Consider the following 16,346-nt stretch of genomic DNA (forward strand, 5'->3'; position numbering starts at 1 on the left):
TGTATAGTCTTCCACTGCAAAACCAATCTGACCCCACTACTAAAAAGTCAGTGACACGGTGCACCTCAGCATAGCATTGTGACCAAAGCTCCTGTGACTGGTTCACCCAAATTCTGTTTTCGAAGGATATGGGATTTACCAAAAGCAAGGACATAACTGTGGCATATCGAATGGCAAACAGCAAACCGTTGTATTGTGGAAAACCGTTTTTACAGGAGCTCTGTTAAGGATTATAACCAGCTTAAAGGGGACATTATCATGGTAAAACACATCTGATCTGTCAGACACGTGGCCTGGCAGGTAGCGTACATGCGACTCATTACACAGTGATGCTGGTCCATGCAGCCCGAGAAAGATATCCAACTTGTATTCTTTCTTAATCAATTATAAGAGTGGGAGAGCATGGAAAAGCAGGCAGCATATAGCATTTTCGTTACCTAAGGTTTAGATTAAGAGCCTTAGCAAAAACACAGCTTCATAAACCCTACAAAAGTGCACATCAGGCCCAAACATTAATCTTCAGTGGGAACCCATTCATCCAAACAAAGAAACATTCTATCATCAGGTTATCCAAAATCCTATTACGGATATTTGTAGAGCTGTAATTAAAGCATTAAAGCAAGTCACCACTGGATGAGACAAAAGAGTAGTGGTCGACCGATATATTGCCAAGGCAGATAAATCAGCTGATATTCTAACTTTTTAAATTATCGGCCGACACATTTTCACGTTTGGCCGATTTGTTTCTTGAGGGTGCCTAAAATCACCTGCTTGCATGCCAAGCGACTGAGACATGTAAACGACCAGTCACGGTTCCTTTTGTTGTTACGTGCCATCATTTTACTACAATAATAGACCGGTGTGTAACACGGTGTCATTTAAGCGGTCTGCATATCAGAGCCATGGCAGACGCGTTTGAGGTCATAAAGTGCTCATCTGTTTCATTCTCTCCTCAACAGTTCCCTGTAACTTTTAACTGTCTTGTCTAATGATAAAAAGGAAAATATCTATAAAACTAATATCATATACTGTCTGCAAATATGCGCATATCTCGTTTAAACGGTTCTAATAAACAAACCTCACAAAACTTGAGCCGATCCAGCATCCTGTGTAGCACTCATTTAACTCTAAAGCATGTATTCGATAAGCCTCTCCTCAGCAGTTCCCTGTCACTTTTAACTTTCTTTTCTAATGATAAAAGGCAAATATCAATAAAACTTCTATTATATACCGTTTGCAAATATGCAGACATCTCGTTCAAACAGATGTAATTCACAAACCCCTTGAAAATCCAGTGTTTTCTTCCCATCGAGCACTCATCTAATATATTCCTCTGAAGTGTGTATTCTATCAGCCAGAAACAAAAACTTCAGGATCTAAAGTTCCTCTGATTCACAAATCATGACAGTCAGTCCATGACAAACCAAGCAGGCGATCCAGGCCGTTTAAATTGTCAGGAGATTGCTGCTCGAGCTGGATCTGCATGAGCACGTGAGTGCAACTTCAAATTAAAAGCGCTTGACGCGTGCCAAGTAAATGTCTTATTCATTATGCACCGTATGTACAATTGGTTTGATTCTGTTTTTTTTATTTTATTGTATTTTTTTTTTAGAAAATGCGATTGCTAAAGTGGACATGCCATCCATGGTAGCTGGACTACTGTGTATACTGTTATTTTCTTCCCAATATATTAACAATTTCTTCATGAGCAAATAAACTACTAAAATTTGATGACTAAACAGAAATCAGAAGAAACTGCTATCTACCATTTATAATACAATATCATGTTTTAAATTCTTTTTTTTTACAAAGTTAAAGTTTAGTGTGAAATTGAGTAAATATAGTGCTAAATAAGAGCTGATTAATTTTTATAGCAATTTTATGTTTATGTTATTCACTATATTAAATTGCGTGATATATTGGTATTGTATCGGCCTATCGGCCACACTGCTCTATGGATATCGGCATCGGCCATTAAAAAAAAAAAAAAAACATATCAGTTGACCAATAGAAAAAGAGCTTAACAGAACAGCACCGTCACTGCCAAGACAATGTATGTTATTTTTGAGAACAACACATAGGACCAACCACACAGCTAATATGGAGTCTTGGATAAATCAACAACCAATTCACAATCTATACAAGTTTTTCAAAGACTTGTGTTTGTCCTGCAGCAAACTTATGCAATTGGTTGAGCCAACATTGCTGTGTCGGACCATTCAAACAAACAGGAATACTTTGAAAGAACAACTTTTCAGTGGAAACCTACAAATTTCTTACATGTCTATGCATATTAAGCTGGGATAACAATTCTTTTAACACTGATAAAGTTACATACTTCAGATTTAAAATACTCGCTTAGCACACTTAGCAATGTGTATATACAATGGCTGCCAAGGGTCCACAATAACCAAGCCTGACCTTCAAAAAAGTGAAATGGATGAAAATAAACCTATACTGACGGAAAGACACTATTTTTACCTAATGCACACATCCTACAAATTATTTCTTCCACTGTGAGGCTGGCAGAGACAGTTTAAGGTCATTGCGATCATGTTAACCGCCTAATTATCCTATATTCTGAGGGGCCCTTTCAGAAGACATTATCATCACCAGGCTCAAACACCTCACTTTAAACTCAACCTTGAGTCCTGTCCAACTATCCTTGGTTCTCCATGTGCTCCCCTCTTGAATGCTTACCATTAAATCTCCTGGTCTTACTGCTGGTTGCTATGACAATACCATAGACATATACAAACCAGCCTCACGTTCCGGGCATACGTCTATTTGTTTGAAATCCTTGCCCAAATTTGGGTTGTAAACAGTGGCGCAGTAGTAATGCATGGGCCTCTTTGCGCTTATCAAGGCCTTGTCTAGCTAGTGGTAGGACTGTCCAAACAGCTCGCCCGCAGTCTTTTAGAACACCTTTCACAATTGTGGTTACAGGACAATGCGTGATATTAAATATTTCTCAAAGGGGACGGTTGGGGGATGAACTTAAAATAGAAATTTATAGGGATTGGGAATCGATTGGGAACCATTGTATCAATGGTTCATTGATACATTTTTGGAACAACTCTTAATACCTTTGAGGAAGAACCGTTTAGAATCGAACGTCATGAAAATCATCTTAACCCTAATCCAGGGGCAGGATTCATGAAAATTCCTCTTAACAACTATTTTCTTCTTATTTTATAACTTTAAACAAAAGTGAACAATTTGATAATTCCTGAAAAGACTTAATGTTCTTGCCTTTTTCTTTAACAGTCAACGTTTATAATTACAGGGCTCGACAATAAGGACTGCCCAATGGTCCCGGACCACTGTGAGAATGATTCAGGCCAGTTGCTATGACTGTTACTTGCCCGATCTGGCCAGTGCTGCACCTATAACGTTAGTGCATGCAGACAACAACTGAGAGCACAAATATTACACGGAGTGAACATAGTCTTCTAACCGAGCACTCGGAGATGAGCGAACGCGATTATGTTGAGTGCACACATACTATACTGGACATGGCGAGGCACAGTCACGTGATCACAGAAGAACGTGAAAACATCAAGCGTGCTCTCCAAGAACTGCCCTACTCTGTTCCAAGTGTCTTTGCAGCATCTATTTGTAAGGTGTTGAAAATTGCAGGGGAAGAAACCCACTTCATGAACTTCAGAGCGGGATTGCACGTCTTACGCAACATTTTAATGATCCCTGCACATTCCATGTTCACAGTGTTGGAAATACTCAAATTGTTTCATTTTAGCATGTTGGTGATAATTATTAATACCCCCACATGAGAACACTTGCCATTACATGATCGTTTTAAGTGAAACCGGAGCGCTTTGCGTTCAATTTCACAGATTATACATGTTCGTTTATATTTTCGCAGGAGTTTGTCGTGAGCCTATGCTGACAGTACGTGCATCGGAGCGCTTCACATGCTCTTCCGGACAGGAGCTGGTCCGCTGTGCGGCTCAGTTATACTCTGACTCGGAGTTCAACTGAATGACACACAAATGTGCCATTCATGGCATTTATACACTATATTCTCTTAAAATTCCCTTATTTGGGCATTAAAATGTGATTGGAATTAGAATGCCCAATAATCGCGGTTGTCTCAAATAATCGCAATTAGATCAAATGACCGCAATCACACGGTTATTTAATAAATGCGACAGGCCTACATGTGACCGGAAATCTGAGCTGTTCATTATCCAAAACTAAAGTATAAATTTAACTAAGTTACATTTCAAAATGTAAACATTAATTTGAAATGCTAATGGAATCTGAAAAGAAGCAAAATCACGATGAATATTCTTATTATTATTATCAAAGCTGTTCGGCTCCAAGATATTTAAAACTGTCTACTTTATATCATCCTCAACACAACTGTTGTATGTCTCATTTCTGGATTGTACAGGTATTTTCTTTCTGTGCTTTGTGCATCAGTCAGTGCTGGTATGTTTGGGTCGTCTACTTAAGTTTATATCCACATTCCTAATTCATATATTAGGCCTAATATTTACCTAATGTATATTCCATCAACCGATTTAGTAGCAAATCTCCTCACTCAGGTATTCATATGTTTATTACATAAAGCCAACCATCAAATCTTTAACTCAGTGACTAAATCTTTGATCCTGGTTTTGAAAACACTACACATGGCCCAAATGTTGACAGCATGACCAAATTGGTGACTGAAAACCCATACTCTGCTCCACTGAAAAACATGTGTTAATGGCAAGACAGCTGAGGTTATATCATGCATTTATGAATTCATTTCTGAAAAGTGCTAATATGGGGTTACATAAGGCATAAAGCTGTAATTTACAGCTATCTTGCAAATTATAAATATGATAAAATTTTTGGGGAAACTGTCTTAAAAACTAAGCATATATAAAAAAAATTATTTCGCATCAGACACATTTTTTAAAGCCATGCATGATGGTGAAAACAGTTTTGTTTTTTCATTTTTTGTGAAAATGTTGGTAGGGTGAGTATAAATTTGAACCACTGGCCTGACCGGGCCAGTAGAAAAAAAAATCTTTATCCTCGAGCTCTGAGCAAGATACCTTCTTACTAAATACTTAAAAATGTATCCCAAAATGTTCATGAATCTGGCCCCAGGTTCTGAATAACAGTTCGTTTCAGAACCCTAGTAAGTGACCATTCCAATTTCATGTCAAGTACCTTAAACAAACACTTAAAAATATAGATTTTCAGATTAATCGGCATCATCACTTGAACGATCCCAATATTGCTTCCAAAAATCTCAAGATTGACCTTTTACCTTCAGTTTTGGTTGTGTTGATTACAGCAATTAAATACGTAAGTAGCAATTGAACTGTTTTTTTTATTTTTTTTTTATTTTCATAATGTATGAAGTTAGAATGTTCCCTGTATAATAGGGCTGAAAAGGTTAGTTGACGTTATTGACAACGTCGAAACAACAAAAATTGTCATCGTCAAATAATCATTTGATCTCATTTGACGTAACATGAGATCACATTAAACTCTGATGACACACAAGAGCAGCACTGCAGTTCACGCATGCACAGCTCACAGTCCAGATGCACTCTAAACTTTCCAAACAGCTTCAGGTGATGTAGATCACTAAGTATGAGGGAAATATAATGCAAAAATACCAAATAAGTAAATACAGAATCACTCTCGTTGTGGAATAAGCGGAGCCGGAGATCTTTAAAGGAAACACCCGGTGTTACATCTTTAATGCAGTTATATTTAACGCATTATAGCTTTATTAGAGTTCAAATAATACGGAGGCAGATCATGTAAATAACTACAAACTCCGAAACAGTCATTTCTCTGTGCGGTCAGTGCCTCTTCTATGAGTTGTGTGAAGTGTCCCGATCTAAGGGGGAGAGATTGAAACTGCACCCGGCTGATGCACACTGTCGCAGGGACGTTCATCCCTGGAACGTGCACGCTTGTTGCGGCTAGATTATAACGTGATGGCTCGTGACTTATTGAATCATAAAATGTGTCACTGTGCATTTCTTATCGTGAAAAAAATTGGCAATACGCAGCTTTATTAATAAGAGAGAGTTTGTTTTGTGAGTTAAAGATGGATTGAAGTGAACAGAAAGGTGACAGAGGGTAGTCTTTGCCCCATAATACACTGCAACAAAATACGTTTTTGATTTGCTTTTGTTTTGGCTTGTTTTCCAATATAAATATCTAAAACTCCTTTAAAACAATGTGCATTTACTTTAGCAGCTATACTGCAGAAGAAATTTGTTTTATCTGAGAATGTTGAATATAATATTAAAAATACAAATATTTTAAAATATCTAAAAATCCTTTAAAAGATGCATTCACCTGAGAAGCAACATATATATTTAGACTTACTTTTAGAGAATAGATCTTGCATGTAAGTATATTTTGTCTTTACTGCACTCGCAGAAGTATAACCAAGTGAAAAAATACACTTATATACAAAATACACTTATATTTAAGATACATTCTCTTAAAGTAAGTCTAAATATCTTATATGTTGCTTCTCAAGTAATTGTATCTTGTTTTAAGGATTTTTAGACAATTTTAAATGGAAAACAAGATTAAACACTTGATAACAATAGGATTTTTTGGCAGTGAATTTCTTTACTGAATTAAACTTAATAAAAAAAAAAAATGTCATTTAGAGGTATTTTTAAATGATGATTTTGCCCTCTTTATTGTTAGTAAGCACATTTAATACAACCTTTTAAGTCGGGGCACAAGCTGAATAATCAGTTAAGAGCTAATGATTAATCGTTGCAATCAGTGAATAGTCGAATAATCGTTCTAATAATCGTTAGATTAATAGATTATCAAAATAATCGTTAGTTGCAGCCCTACTGTATAATGTGCATTACCTCAAGAGAGAATCTCTTCTATATGCAAGGGAAAATGTGCATTATAACTGAAATATAACCAAGTTGATCATGGTTGACGAAGTAAAATGGTAAAATGTAGTTATTTTGGAGACTTGAGACTTCTCAGGGCACCCAAATATGGACCAATGTCTCATTTAATTCTCCCCCAGAAAACATGTGTCCTAACCAATCCCCTTAAGGCAAGCAAACATTCCCTCTGCCCTCAAAACACACCATGTTTATTATAAACCTAACCCAGCAGTTCCCACAGCCCAACAATGGAAATCCCTTAATGGCTGTAATTGTTCAGGCCTGACAGGTGTGAGAGGCAGTGACCACATCAGGGAATTTGGAGCTGGACTTTAAGCTACAAGACAAGGGACCAAAAAAGGGAAATTACTTGTAGAAGAAAAGAAAGTCATAGAGGGACTTAAGACTAATTCAGTATAGTGCGTCTAAAAGCCACACTGGAGACTCTGAGCACTTGTGTGCAGTACAGGAAAGACAGCACTGCAAATTCTTTTCCCAAATTGAGCAGACACAGGGGAAACTGTAAATGATAAGTTACAATTAGCGATGCGCTGAAACCAAGTATGAGTGCATCCCTACTAGCAAGTCATCACATCTCCATTCAAACCAGTTTGGCCAGAGCTGGAGAGAAGCATTGATTAATAACAGACACAAGGTGCAGATCTGCTCAAGAGCAGTCTAGCACAAGAGAACATCCGCTAGAAAGTCTGTAAATATTTAATTGAGGTGTAAAAGTGGAGAAAGAAGCAACATCTAAAGAAAACTTGAATGGTGCATGCCCATGCTAATCTTGCAACAACAGTCCTACAACAGTCCAACTGTGTTGAGGGTGGTTGCCAGGTTGTTGCTATGAAGTTTCTAAGGAGTTCTGTGGTTGCTATATGGCTGCTTACTGGCCCAACTAAAAAGAGCACACCCCCTATTCTCTAACATTCTGATCCCTACATATATATACCTTGGGTCCCTCTAATAAAGTCGATGCGGTTTTTTGGGGTTTTTTTTTTTTAAAATGTATAAAGTCTCTTAGAATAGTGCAGATGAGTTATGCACAAATTTAATTTTAAGGTCAAAGGGTTCAAATTCCTAACCCTATGTAGGGTCTTTAGCAATAATGAAACTTACCTTAGCAAGTACTACTAATGATTTCAAGAAATGACTCATAACACATTGGCCACAGTAGAAATCTGCTGCTGACAGATAAGCAGCCAAAAGTAAACAAATAAACCATGGAACTACAGATATGACTGAGATTCAATTCAACCTCATGTAAAAGTTCCACATTGGACTAGTTAAGCTGCTCTTTAGGAGCCAGAAGAGAATTTCAGAACACAAAAGCACAGGCTGCAAATAACCAAACAGCTGCTGATTTGCCTTGTAATCAAAAATGTCAGTACCATGCCATGCAGGATCAGGTCTGTGATGCACTGCTAAAAATAGAGTTTCAGACATGCTTCAAAATGGCACAGGTCTTGTCTTGGTTTTACTCTTACAGCCAATGTTATGATGACAGATATGAGTAGTTTCATTCTGACTTTTAGGCAAAGGCACAGCATCTTATTTCTTGCAGAGACACATACCTTGAAAGACTAGTGAAGACCTTTAAATGCAGAATTCAATCCACAGTTAAGCAAGAACTCTCCCAGCAGCCAACAAAGAATTTATATACTGCTAAATGTTAGTTTAATTAGTGTCAGGATCACTGTCCAACTTTGCTTGATCTATGCTTGATTCTGGTAAACCAAAATCAACGAGGTGGAAGGGTTAGCTATAGAAATAATCCAAGCAGACAATTCCTATCAACATGGACCTTACTCAGGATAGAAGCTATTTTCAATTTGACTTAAATGAAAATGAGGCAGTGGTACAGTCCATTCAATAGGTTATACTGTTGTGTACCTTGGTGTCCACCGTTCAGCTGACAAAACATTGAGAATGCATCTTTCTAAAAAATGTCTACTGTGGACAAAAGAAATAGGCCAATTGCTTTTTTAGCGACAAGCAACCCTGAGCAAACTTTCCATCAGCCTGAGAGTAAGAGAACACCATGCACTCATTTCACATATAAGCTGCTGTTCATGTTTATTTCTAAACAGTGCATTTTTCCTCAACCTCCTTGCGGCATTACCATGCCCATTGAGGCCACTGGATTTGCAGTCTTCTCTGATGCAGCGTTAACTCTAGCGTGTAGGCACCTTTGAGCCCAAAAGCATATATTGGTTTTGACATGAACGCATAGCGTCTGTGTACAGTCAAACGCTAGCCTTTCAAAGTATACTTCAGTTGACTGTGCACGCAGTCAAAGGTGGATGGAGCATGCACGCTATGACTGCTATAAGATACTGGAGTATTTCTCTTTAGGAGATTAGACCAATGAAGATGTCTCTATATCCTTCAGACTCGAGTTATACAAATGCTGGTATCTCCTGACCTCCTCGAACGCTCGTGATATGTACATCCACTGTTGTTGTTTCTAACTTTGTGTCCTGGTTTTGTTTTTTTACATCATCTTCTAATGCTTCTTTGCGACAGCAACGGCTCAATTGTGAGTTGCCACGTTGCAAATAATTCCAGGCTCATGCACATTTGGAGTATGAGCGGTTAGAAAAATTGAGCCATACGCCTTCAGTGCTCGAGCACTCTGCTGATGACGAAATTCGTGTCACGCATCTTGCAAGCTGATGCCTAGCGTTTGCGTCTGACAAGAGTATACTTTGGGCTTAAGGGTACCAACTAGAGTGGATTACAGAAGGCATCACAACACTTGAGTCCTAAATGGTGGACAACAGAGATGGCATGACAAAGCCCGCAGGAAAAGCGTCACCCAAGGACCCTTCCAGACGCTGAAAAAGAGAAGGCAGGCTGTGATCTCCACAACTCAATCAGGCGATTCTGGAGTACGCAAATAGGGCTGCTTACAGAGCGTTATCTATAGATTAACATAACAAAAGGCATAATAAAGGCTAAATATGGATCAGATTAGAGCTGAAACAATACAATGACCATCATATACGCCGACCTAATCCTAAAATAACATTGCAAGAGCTCTGGCTACACAGACCGAGACAGGCAAATCCGTTCTCAGCACGGAACTGAAATTTGTGCCTGACGTGCACACAGAAATAAAGCCAGAGACATTATAAGGGTAGGAGACAGGCACTCGTAGCTGCCCCATAGCCTTACCAATACAGCTCATGAGTGAACTGACTTGACTTAAAAGCACTTTGGATGAAGCCCTTGTTTGTCTCCATGGAAATGCTTTCAAAATAAAAAAAAAAAAAAAAAGACAAGAGTTTGGTCACGTTGGCCCTTTGTAACTAACATAAATAAATAAAAGAAGAGAATTCATTTTAAAACACACCAGGGTTGTTCCAGCTGTCCCTGGAGATGGATTTTGCTGAGGGGGACATGAAAAGCAAGTCTTACAGCTGAAGGCTGGAGGGGGTCCGTCTTCTTTTGGAATTGTGGTGGTTGCGTTTGAGCTCTTCAGTTCGGCTTAACCTGTGCAATTCTCATGGCCCTTTATGGTCAAATGTTCAACACATGAGTACGGCCCCTTGAACATGGGGTAAAAATCTGGAACAGCTGACGACATCTCTCCATAATAGGTTAAAACCTCTCAAGATGAGGACTCTCTATCGATGTTGAGCAATGACTGTCAAATTGTAGACCACAGAATTAATGGTCACTGAAGATTTTTAGAGTGAATCTCACAAAACTATGCCTGGGTCATATTTCACTGAAGAAGAAAAAAAAGGAATAGGAAATAATATTTTGATTAAAGAATACAGGGCCTGTTTTTTTAGGACGAATACATTTTGCCAAAAATTCTCCCCAAAATTCTCATTACCTTAAAATGAAATACATCTAATTTGCATAATCCGATTACCGTAATACGAAAGAAATATCTAATTCGTGTAGCTGTAATTAGCACAAAAAAAATACATATTTTAAAATTGTATCAAGTATGTATACATACTGCCTTTAACTCTTCCTTCAATATAAACATTTATTGCATTACAGCAATGAGAATCAAAAATAAGTTAAATACCCGGACGCATAACAGTAATGAGACTTTTGGGGGAAATGTGCTTAAGTGTCTTAAAACAATCTCTCAGGGCGTTTTCAGACCTGTAGACTGTTTGATTTGTTCTGAAATGGGGACTAAATTGTTACAATGTTGCATTTTCTTCTTGGTTCGGTTCGCTTTCACAAGGCAACATTTCAAAACGGACCAAAACTATGTCAATAAAAGTCACATGTGAGCAAGCTGTCCCTTTATTGGTCACTATGTTTGTTCGCTGTTCCAGGATTAAGCTCATCTATTGATATACAGGTTAAAATTATATGCCTGTAAAAAAAAAAAAAAAAAAAAAAAGAAAAGAAAAAAAGAAAAGTCAACCATTACAAATTTTAGAGAATTTTCAAGTGTCGCCAGTTAGAGGTTGTGCTCAAAATACAAATTATCCGTCACTCGGATGGATACGAGTTGTAAAGTTTCCATCATGGTTATTTTTATCCGTCATTAGTTGCTTTTGCATTATTTCTCCACTGAAACGTGCCTGTTCTCACAGATCTCTCTCTCGCCCTTGCACACACACACACACACAAACAGCAGAGTAATGCCATGTAAAAAAAAAAATTATTTGTCAAAATGTTGCTAACGCCATCCTACCCGTGTTCCAGAGTTCGTTTGCAATCGGACCAAGCCCACCTCCTTCAGGCGATCTCGGACCAATTGATTTGGTGTGGATCCGAGTGTGATTGCGGTGTTCATATATATGCCTAAGCGAACCAAACCAAGGGAGAAAACGTGCCAGGTTCCAAAACAAACGCTCAAATGAGTCAGGTGTGAAAACGCCCTCGATGCAAAATAACTTATTGGTCCAATAACATGTTTCCCTCTCATTAAGTACATTTTTTTTTTTTTTTTTACATTTTAGGCCTAAGTAAAGTTTTATTTTTCCTTTAAATTTTGCAAAGAAATATGACCTAGACATGTTTTTGTGATACGTTTCCCTTTTATACTTGCACACGTTTGTCTACAAACTCCTCATCGCTAAACGATCAAGCAACTTCCAGATATATGCAAATAATTTTTTTTTCACAGATACAATAATGTTCTGTCTGACTGCCATTTTTGGAGAGGTTAATTGTTCACTAGCGTATCAAATTAATCAAATTAAGTCTTGAGTGGATTACAACGCACTATAAACACAAAGGGAGTACATCATTTACAATCTTCTTGCATCACAACTATAATTAATTCTACAGCAAACACAACAAAACAAACCAAATGGAAGTCCAAATGCTCCCCCAACACCCTCCAAACTTGCAGTTCAGAAAAAGGACAGTGGGCTTCTTCAATACTTTTAAAAGGAACAGTGACTTCAAACCACTGCAGTTGAAAGGAGTAAGGCCTCCCCCACGTGTGTATGTGTGCAAGTGTGTGCAAGCAGCAGCAAACCCATGAGTGATTATCTCTCAAGTCATCATGCGAAGCGTTTGGAGCTAACTATAGCAGCACTTCACTTCAATGGGAGAAGACACTTGAGGTCCCCTCCCCTCTCACTTCCTCTGGTAGCCCGTGAAGACTCGCAGCTCAAACACCAGGCCTCTTTCCCAGCTCTGCAACTCTCTTTGGCCATTTCTCCATGTGCAATATACACAATCAAAAAAGTGTAAAACACTAAAGGGGACATATCAGGGAGACACAGATTTTCCGTGTTATTTTGAAATATAAAGTTGATGTAATATGTAGACATACTCTTAACATTCACAATGAAAACATCCTCCCAAGTTGACCCAAGTAATTTATTGAAACTATGCTGCGAAAACGACTCACTCAGAAATGGTCATCGTATTGACATCATAGTAACATATGACTGCCCACATTATGGCGGCATATCAATGACTACTCAGTATTCAGCAACTAGGCATGCGTTTAATACCATCAGTGAACTACACAGTCACACACGGTTTAGCCAATAGAAAAGGAGATCTTTAACATATAGAACTCCTAAAGGTACAGTAGCAAAAATAGCCCTTGAAATTCAAAGGCCAGGAACTATGCAAGAACCCAAACACAGACGTAGACGCTTGGCCAAAACATTACACGCATGCATTATTGTGGTTCTGTGGTGATACAAACCTCAGAACTCAAGGGGGCAATTGAAGTACCTTTAAATGTCTGTGCCATTAAGGTGGATGTTATTGCTTACCTAACAAGCAATAAACATTATAAGATGATCGCCCTTGCACAGCAATATTCTCTTCAAACAGTAGTTGTAGCATAAAGTTTACACTGATGCCAGCTATAGTGCCCATTGTGCCACGTCGCAAAACTAACATATACTAGAACTGCGTAACGAATTTCACTCAGATACATTTTGGGAACACAACGATGTGTGAAATCGAACTTACATAGCTAGAGGCGTTTGCATTCACATACTTGCAATGAGTTTCAGGTCTATAGCTCAAAAAAAAGCTAAGGATAGTTCACACCGAATGCATGTGTCCATAATTTTAATGGTAAAACAGTACAAAAATGTTAACTGGTTAAATGGTAGTTAACTTAAAATATATGGTAAAATTGTAAAAATATATTTAAAAAGACAGTACATGTAATTTTACAGTAAAATGTTGCAAAAAATTACATTTAAGATGAAAAAGTATGATTTTACCTAAAGTACAATATATAAATTATAATGTACCATATAATATATAATTAATGGTAAAAAATTATATTATGTTTAACAAGAGAGTACATGTACTTTTTATGGTAAATTATTGTTAAAATTACGGTTAAAATCAATAATCGGGCATTCCCAGAATTCCCTGCATGACCCATTATATTTCATAGGAATAGTTATGTTTCTAATTATTTTTAATATCAGTTATGTACTTTGGGGTGTTCTGTGTTATAGCTGGTGTAGTCAAATATATTTGGTAAATGTCTGGCAACCACAGCTGCCGGTAATTTACCGTAAATTTTACGGAATTTATTTTTACATTGCTCTATTTCCATTGTTTTTCTATGTAAACATGCGTTATACGGGCATTCTTATGACTAAGTGGCCAACTACGTATCCTTCAAATTCAGATAGAGTGTGTACAAACATACTCTTATCCCTTGATTCTTAGAAAGTAGCAAGCTATGGAGTGGGGAACTCCTCAAAAGGGTTGTAAAATAAAACGTATTCTTGTAACAGGCCATGCTAGCGATCCAGGACTTGAAGGAATAGTTCACCCATAAATGAAAATTATGACATCATTTAGGCTAATTTATCCTCATGTCATTCCACACCTGAATGATTTTTCTTTCCTCCATGGAACACAAGTGTAGATCGGCCGATATTCAGAATTTTTTAATTATCGGCATCGGCTGCTAAATTTTCCCATTTGGCGATTTGTTTCTTAAGGCAGCGAGGGCACCGAGAATCACCTGCTTGCATGTAAAGGAGCCGCCTGAGACATGTAATCGATCAATCACAGTTAGTTTAGCTGTTACGTAGCATAGTGTTACAATAATTTAAATGGTCCGCATATAGACGCGTTAGTGTTCATCTGTTTCATTCTCCCTCTCTCTCCTCAACAGTTCCCCGTTTCTCTTAACTTAAGGTCTTGTCTAATGATTAAAAAGGAAACTATCAATAAAACTGATGTCGTATGCCATCTGCGGATACCTCATTTAAACAGATGGAATACATAAACCTTACAAAACTTCAGCAAATCCAGCATCCTGTTGAGCGCTCATATTTCTTCCTCTAAAGCGTATCTGATCATCCTCTCCTCGGCAGTTCCCTGTAACTTAACTTTCTTGTCTAATGATAAAAAGGCAAATATCAATAAAACTTATATCATATACCATCTGTAAATATGTGGATCTCGTTTAAGCAGATGTAATTCACGAATCTCACACAAATCCAGAGTTTTCTTGCCAAGTGTTCATCTAATATCTTCCTCTGAAGCGCAAATCTCAACAGCCAGAATCAAAACTTCAGGATCAGGATCAAAAGTTCCTCTAACAATTCACAAATCATGACGGTCAGTCCGTAACAATAGAAGCAGGCGATCCAGGCCGTTTAAACTGTCAGGAGATTGCTGCTGCTCTTGCTGGATCCACACGAGCGTGTGAGTGCAACTTCAAAGCGCTTCACGTGTGCTATGAGTAAATGTCATAGTTACTGTGTACTCTATGTACAATTGGTTTGATTTGGTCTTTTGTGAGAAAATGCGATTGCTAATGTACATATGCCATCCATGGTTGCTGGACTACTGTGTGTACTGTTATTTCCTTCTTAATATTAACAATTTCTTCATGCACAAACACATTACTAAGATCATTTTTTGCAAAGTTAAAGTTCTGTGTGAAATTAAGTAAATATAGTGCTAAATAAGAGTTTATTCATTTCTTAGCAATTTTATATTTACGTTATTACTATATAAAATTTTGTGATATATTGTTGTACCACTGTATCCGCCTATCGGCCACCCTGCTCTATGGATATCGGCATCAGCCATTAAAAAACCTATATCGGTCGACCACTACTTTTTTGTTCAGAAAAAATGTCTGAGAACGCTGCATGGGATCTCAGACTATCTCAGGATGCATATGCAAATAACATGCAACGACATTGGGACTACAGGTGAATTGTTATACTTGTCATAATTCAGCACTGCCTCAGAAATGCTTCTTGAACCAGTTTACTCTTTAGCCTCCATTTGTATGTTACAAAATGATCATTAGTAATAGCCTATGGTAATATATGTTATATTATATATTCTAAAATAACAAAATTTGTTTGATAAAGTTAAAATGATAGATTGTACCATTTATTTGTTGAATACAAATGGACACAATGCAGCCTTATACATGGGTTTCTTTCCACTAACTAGTCACATAGCTTAGACAACGTACTGACTGGTCGATTGGTGGCTCTAAATTGGTAGTTTTGCGCATTCCTTACCTGCTAAATATATATTATAGAGTGAAAATTCTCATTTCAGACACAACAGTTCTACAATAGATATTTCTTTCGGAGAAAAGGGAGCTAATAAAGTTTTTTATCTTTTTATACAGTTTTTATATCAAAACATCAAATCGCAATAATTAGAGTATCGCAATATAGCAATACATATCAAATCGGCTGAGAAATATCGTTGTAATATCGATCTGGGAGGTCTTTGGCAATTCCCACCCCTACTATTTCTCAACTGCCTATTCCTTTAGATTTTACAATTAGTCTTAGCAACAAGAGTGAAACCACAACAGCAGACAAAATAAATGGCTTGACTTGCGATTGGCGTAATGACATACAGTAACATTTTTAAAAACAAGTCATTGTCTTAATATGAATTTTTAATAAAAATGAAAAAAAAAAAAAAAAAAAAATGAAGGCTTTGGACGTTTAGCCAAGCATGACAATAATATAACTAGATGATGAACAA

At 37.5% G+C, this 16,346-nt stretch overlaps 1 protein-coding gene across 9 annotated transcripts in view; it reads right to left on the bottom strand.

Moving 5' to 3' along the window:
- ppp1r12a (protein phosphatase 1, regulatory subunit 12A) overlaps positions 1–16,346 on the bottom strand; it is a 114,361-nt gene that overhangs the window by 57,544 nt on the left and 40,471 nt on the right. The gene's annotated exons all lie outside the window — the stretch shown is intronic.

The sequence above is a fragment of the Myxocyprinus asiaticus genome, chromosome 47 (assembly GCF_019703515.2).
Source record: "Myxocyprinus asiaticus isolate MX2 ecotype Aquarium Trade chromosome 47, UBuf_Myxa_2, whole genome shotgun sequence".
NCBI lineage: Eukaryota > Metazoa > Chordata > Actinopteri > Cypriniformes > Catostomidae > Myxocyprinus > Myxocyprinus asiaticus.